We start from the raw sequence: 6,887 nt of genomic DNA, 5'->3' as shown, positions 1-6,887 counted from the left end.
CAATCTTCAATCCTCAATCCTCAATCCTCAATCCCCAATCGTCATTCTTCAATCCTCAATACCCAATCCTCAATCTTCAACCCTCAGTCCTCAATCATCAATTCTCAATCCTCAATCCTCAATCCTCAGGCCTCAAACATCAATATTCAACCCTCAGTCCTCGTCCTCATTCCACAACCCTCAATCCTCAAACCTCATTCCTCAACCGTCAGTCCTCGTCCTCAATCCTCAACACTCAATCCTCAATCCTCAATCTTCAATCATCAATACCCAACCTTCAATCCTCAATACTCAATCCTCAGTCGTCAATCCTCAATCCCCAATCCTCACTCTTCAATGCTCAATCCTCAATCCTCAATCCTCAATCCTCAATCTTCAATCCTCAATCGTCAATCTTCAGTCCTCAATACTCAATCTTCAATTCTCAATCTTCGATCCTCAATCCTCAATCCTCAATTCTCAGTACTCAATCCTCAATCCTCAATCTTCAATCCTCAATACTCAATCTTCAATCCTCAATACTCAATCCTCAATCCTCAGTCCTCAATCTTCAATCCTCTATTCTCAATCCTCAATCTTCAATCCTCAATACTCAATCTGCAATCCTCAAACCTCAAAAGTCAATCCGCAATCCTCATTCTTCAATCCTCAACACCCAATCCTCAATCTTCAATCCTCAAAAGTCAATCCTCAATCCTCATTCTTCAATCCTCAATCTTCAATCCTCAATACTCAATCTTCAATCCTCAATACTCAATCCGCAATCCTCAATCCTCAATCTTCAATCCTCAATACTCAATCTTCAATCCTCCACCCTCAATCCTCAATCCTCAATCCTCATTCTTCAATCCTCAATACCCAATCCTCAATCTTCAATCCTCAGTATTCAATCCTCAAGCCTCAATCCTCAATCCTCATTCTTCAATCCTCAATACCTAATCCTCAATCTTCAATCCTCAATCCTCATTCTTCAATCCTCAATACCCAATCCTCAATCTTCAACCCTCAATCCTCCATCCCCAATCCTCAATTCTAAATCCTAATTCTTCAATCCTCAATACCCAATCCTCAATATTCAATCATCAATGCTCAATCCTCAATCATCAATCCCCAATCTTCAATACTCATTCCTCAATCCTCAATCCCCAACCCTCAATCTTCAACCATCAATCCTCATTGTCCAACACTGAATCCTCAATCCTCAATCCTCAATCCTCAATCCTCAATCTTCAATACTCAATCTTCAATCCTCAATCCTCAATCCTCAATCCTCAATCCTCAATCTTCAATCCTCAATCCTCAATCCTCAATCCTCAATCTTCAATCCTCAATACTCAATCTGCAATCCTCTATCCTCAATTCTCAATCCTCAATCCTCAATCTTCAATCCTCAATACTCAATCTTCAGTCCTCAATCCTCAATCCTCAATCCTCAATACTCATTCTTCAATCCTCAATACCCAATCCTCAACCTTCAATCCTTAATCCTCAATCCTCAATCCTCAATCCTCAATCCTCATTCTTCAATCCTCAATACCCAATCCTCAATCTTCAATCCTCAATCCTCAATCCTCAATTCTCAATCCTCAATCCTCAGTCCTCAGTCCTCAAACCTCAATCCTCAACCCTCAGCCCTCATCCTCAATCCTCAATCCTCAATCCTCAATCCTCAGCCCTCAGTCCTCAAACCTCAATGCTCAATCCTCAATACCCAATCCGCAATCCTCAATCCTCAATCATCAATCCTCAATCTTCAATACTCATTCCTCAATCCTCAATCCCCAATCCTCAATCTTCAATCATCAATCCTCAATCTTCAACACTCAATACTCAATCCTCAATCCTCAATACTCAACCATCAATCCTCAATTCTCAATACTCAATCCTCAATCCTCAATCCTCAGGCATCAATACTCAATCTTCAATATTCAATCCTCAATCCTCAATCCTCAATCCACAATCCTCAACCTTCAATACTCAATACTCAATCCTCAATCCTCTATCCTCAACACTCAATCCTCATTCTTCAATCCTCAATACCCAATCCTCAATCTTAAATCCTCAATCCTCTATCCTCAATCCTCAATCCTCAATCCTCATTCTTCAATCCTCAATACCCAATCCTCAATCTTCAATGCTCAATACTCAATCCTAAATCCTCAATCCTAAACCCTCAATCCTCATTCTTCAATCCTCAATACCCAATCCTCAATCTTCAATCCTCAATCCTCAATCCTCAATCCTCAATCCTCAATCCTCATTCTTCAATCATCAATACCCAATCCTCAATCTTCAATCCTCGATCCTGAATCCTGAATTCTCAATCCTCAGTCCTCAGTCCTCAACCATCAATCCTATATTCTCAATGCTCAATAGAATATCCTGAATTCTCAGGATTTTATACTCAAACCTCAATCCTCAACCCTCGGCCCTCATTCTCAATCCTCAAACCTCAATCCTCAATATTCAATCCTCAATACTCAATCTTCAATCCTCAATCCTCAATCCTCAATCCTCAATCCTCAATCCTCAATCCTCAATCCTCTGTCATAAGTCCTCTATCTTCAATACTCAATCGTCAATCCTCAGTCCTCAATCCTCAATCCTCAATCCTCGCTCCTCAAACCTCAATCCTCAACCCTCAGTCCTCATCCTCGATTCTCAATTAGCAATCCTCAATCCTCAATCCTCAATCTTCAAACCCAATAATCAATCTCCAATCCTAGATCCTCAATCCCCAATCCTCAATCCTTAATCCTCAATCTTCAATCCTCAATACTCAATCTTCAATCCTCAATCCTCAATCCTCGATCCTCAATCATCAATCCTCAATCCTCAATCCTCAATCCTCAACCTTCAATCCTCAATACTCAATCCTCAATCCTCAATCATCAATTCTCAATTATCAATCCTCAATATTCAATCATCAATACTCAATCTTCAATCCTCAATCCCCAATCCTCAATCTTCAATGCTCAATCCTCAATCCTCAATCCTCAATCCTCAATCCTCAATTTTCAATCCTCAATACCCAATCTTCAATCCTCAATCCTCAATCCTCAATCCTCAATCCTCAATCCTCAATCCTGAATCCTCAATCTTCAATCCTCAATACTCAATCTGCAATCCTCAATCCTCAATCCTCAATCCTCAATCCTCATTCTTCAGTCCTCAATACCCATTCCTCAATCTTCAATCCTCAATCCTCAATCCTCAATTCTCAATCCTCAATCCTTAACCCTCAGACCTCAAACATCAATATTCAACCCTCAGTCCTCGTTCTCAATCCACAACCCTCAATCCTCAGTCCTCAATATTCAATCTTCAATCCTCAATACTCAATCCTCAATCTTCAATCCTCAATACTCAATCTTCAATCCTCAATACTCAGTCCTCATTCCTCAACCCTCAATCTTCAATCCTCAATACTCAATCTTCAATCCTCAATCCTCAATCCTCAATCCTCAATCCTCATTCTTCAATCCTCAATACCCAATCCTCAATCCTCAATCCTCAATCCTCATTCTTCAATCCTCAATCGTCAATCTTCAGTCCTCAATACTCAATCTTCAATTCTCAATCTTCGATCCTCAATCCTCAATCCTCAATCCTCAGTACTCAATCCTCAATCCTCAATCCTCAATCCTCAATCCTCAACCGTCAGTCCTCGTCCTCAATCCTCAACCCTCAATCCTCAATCCTCAATCTTCAATCATCAGTACTCAATCTTCAATCCTCAATACTCAATACTCAATCGTCAATCCTCAATCCCCAATCCTCATTCTTCAATCCTCAATACCCAATCCTCAATCTTCAATCCTCAATCCTCAATCCTCAATTCTCAATCCTCAATCCTTAATCCTCAGACCTCAAACATCAATATTCAACCCTCAGTCCTCGTCCTCAATCCACAAACCTCAATCCTCAGTCCTCAATATTCAACCATCAATATTCAATCTTCAATCCTTAATCCTCAATCCTCAATCCTCAATCCTCAATCCTCTATCTTCAAACCTCAATCCTCAATCCTCAACACTCAATACTCAATCCTCAATCTTCAATCCTCAATACTCAATCTTCAATCCTCAATCCTCAATCCTGAACCCTCAATCTTCAATCCTCAATACTCAATCTGCAATACTCAATCCTCAATCCTCAATCCTCAATCCTCATTCTTCAATCCTCAATACCCATTCCCCAATCTTCAGTCCTCAATACTCAATCCTCAAACGTCAATCCTCAATCCCCAATCCTCAATCTTCAATGCTCAATCCTCAATCCTCAATCCTCAATCCCCAATCCTCAATCTTCAATCCTCAATACCCAATCTTCAATCCACAATCCTCAATCCTCAATCCTCAATCCTCAATCCTCAATCCTGAATCCTCAATCTTCAATCCTCAATACTCAATCTGCAATCCTCAATCCTCAATCCTCAATCCTCAATCCTCATTCTTCAATCCTCAATACCCATTCCTCAATCTTCAATCCTCAATCTTCAATCCTCAATTCTCAATCCTCAATCCTTAATCCTCTGACATCAAACATCAATATTCAACCCTCAGTCCTCGTCCTCAATCCACAACCCTCAATCCTCAGTCCTCAATATTCAATCTTCAATCCTCAATACTCAATCCTCAATCTTCAATCCTCAATACTCAATCTTCAATCCTCAATACTCAATCCGCAATCCTCAATCCTCAATCTTCAATCCTCAATACTCAGTCTTCAATCCTCAACCCTCAATCCTCAATCCTCAATCCTCATTCTTCAATCCTCAATACCCAATCCTCAATCTTCAATCCTCAGTCCTCAATCCTCAAGCCTCAATCCTCAATCCTCATTCTTCAATCCTCAATACCCAATCCTCAATCTTCAATCCTCAACCCTCATTCTTCAATCCTCAATACCCAATCCTCAATCTTCAACCCTCAATCCTCTATCCCCAATCCTCAATTCTAAATCCTAATTCTTCAATCCTCAATACCCAATCCTCAATCTTCAATCCTCAATGCTCAATCCTCAATCATCAATCCTCAATCTTCAATACTCATTCCTCAATCCTCAATCCCCAACCCTCAATCTTCAACCATCAATCCTCATTGTCCAACACTGAATCCTCAATCCTCAATCCTCATTCTTCAATCCTCAATACCCAATCCTCAATCTTCAATCCTCGATCCTGAATCCTGAATTCTCAATCCTCAATCCTCAGTCCTCAACCATCAATCCTATATTCTCAATGCTCAATAGAATATCCTGAATTCTCAGGATTCTATACTCAAACCTCAATCCTCAACCCTCAGCCCTCATTCTCAATCCTCAAACCTCAATCCTCAATATTCAATCCTCAATACTCAATCTTCAATCCTCAATCCTCAATCCTCAATCCTCAATCCTCAATCCTCAAGCCTCAATCCTCAGTCATAAATCCTCTATCTTCAATACTCAATCGTCAATCCTCAGTCCTCAATCCTCAACCCTCAGCCCTCATTCTCAATCCTCAAACCTCTATCCTCAATATTCAATCCTCAATACTCAATCTTCAATCCTCAATCCTCAATCCTCAATCCTCAATCCTCAATCCTCAATCCTCAATCCTCAGTCATAAATACTCTATCTTCAATACTCAATCGTCAATCCTCAGTCCTCAATCCTCAATCCTCAATCCTCGCTCCTCAAACCTCAATCCTCAACCCTCAGTCCTCATCCTCAATTCTCAATTAGCAATCATCAATCCTCAATCCTCAATCTTCAAACCCAATAATCAATCTCCAATCCTAGATCCTCAATCCCCAATCCTCAACCCTTAATCCTCAATCTTCAATCCTCAATACTCAATCTTCAATCCTCAATCCTCAATCCTCAATCCTCAATCATCAATCCTCAATCCTCAATCCTCAATCCTCAACCTTCAATCCTCAATACTCAATCCTCAATCCTCAATCATCAATTCTCAATTATCAATCCTCAATATACAATCATCAATACTCAATCTTCAATCCTCAATCCCCAATCCTCAATCTTCAATGCTCAATCCTCAATCCTCAATCCTCAATCCTCAATCCTCAATTTTCAATCCTCAATACCCAACCTTCAATCCTCAATCCTCAATCCTCAATCCTCAATCCTCAATCCTCAATCCTGAATCCTCAATCTTCAATCCTCAATACCCAATCTGCAATCCTCAATCCTCAATCCTCAATCCTCAATCCTCATTCTTCAGTCCTCAATACCCATTCCTCAATCTTCAATCCTCAATCCTCAATCCTCAATTCTCAATCCTCAATCCTTAATCCTCAGACCTCAAACATCAATATTCAACCCTCAGTCCTCGTTCTCAATCCACAACCCTCAATCCTCAGTCCTCAATATTCAATCTTCAATCCTCAATACTCAATCCTCAATCTTCAATCCACAATACTCAATCTTCAATCCTCAATACTCAGTCCTCATTCCTCAACCCTCAATCTTCAATCCTCAATACCCAATCTTCAATCCTCAATCCTCAATCCTCAATCCTCAATCCTCATTCTTCAATCCTCAATACCCAATCCTCAATCTTCAATCCTCAATCCTCAATCCTCAATCCTCATCCTCAATCCTCATTCTTCAATCCTCAATACCCAATCCTCAATCTTCAATCCTCAATCCTCATTCTTCAATCCTCAATACCCAATCCTCAATCTTCAACCCTGAATCCTCTATTCTCAATCCTCAACTCTCAATCCTAATTCTTCAATCCTCAATACCCAATCCTCAATCTTCAATCCTCAATCCTCAATCCTCAATCATCAATCCTCAATCTTCAATACTCATTCCTCAATCCTCAATCCCCAATACTCAATCTTCAACCATCAATCCTCATTGTCCAACACTGAATCCTC

This window comes from Calliopsis andreniformis, unplaced genomic scaffold (assembly GCF_051401765.1).
Source record: "Calliopsis andreniformis isolate RMS-2024a unplaced genomic scaffold, iyCalAndr_principal scaffold0128, whole genome shotgun sequence".
NCBI lineage: Eukaryota > Metazoa > Arthropoda > Insecta > Hymenoptera > Andrenidae > Calliopsis > Calliopsis andreniformis.
The sequence above is the reverse complement of the archived record's forward strand: the minus strand, read 5'-3'. Positions refer to the sequence as shown.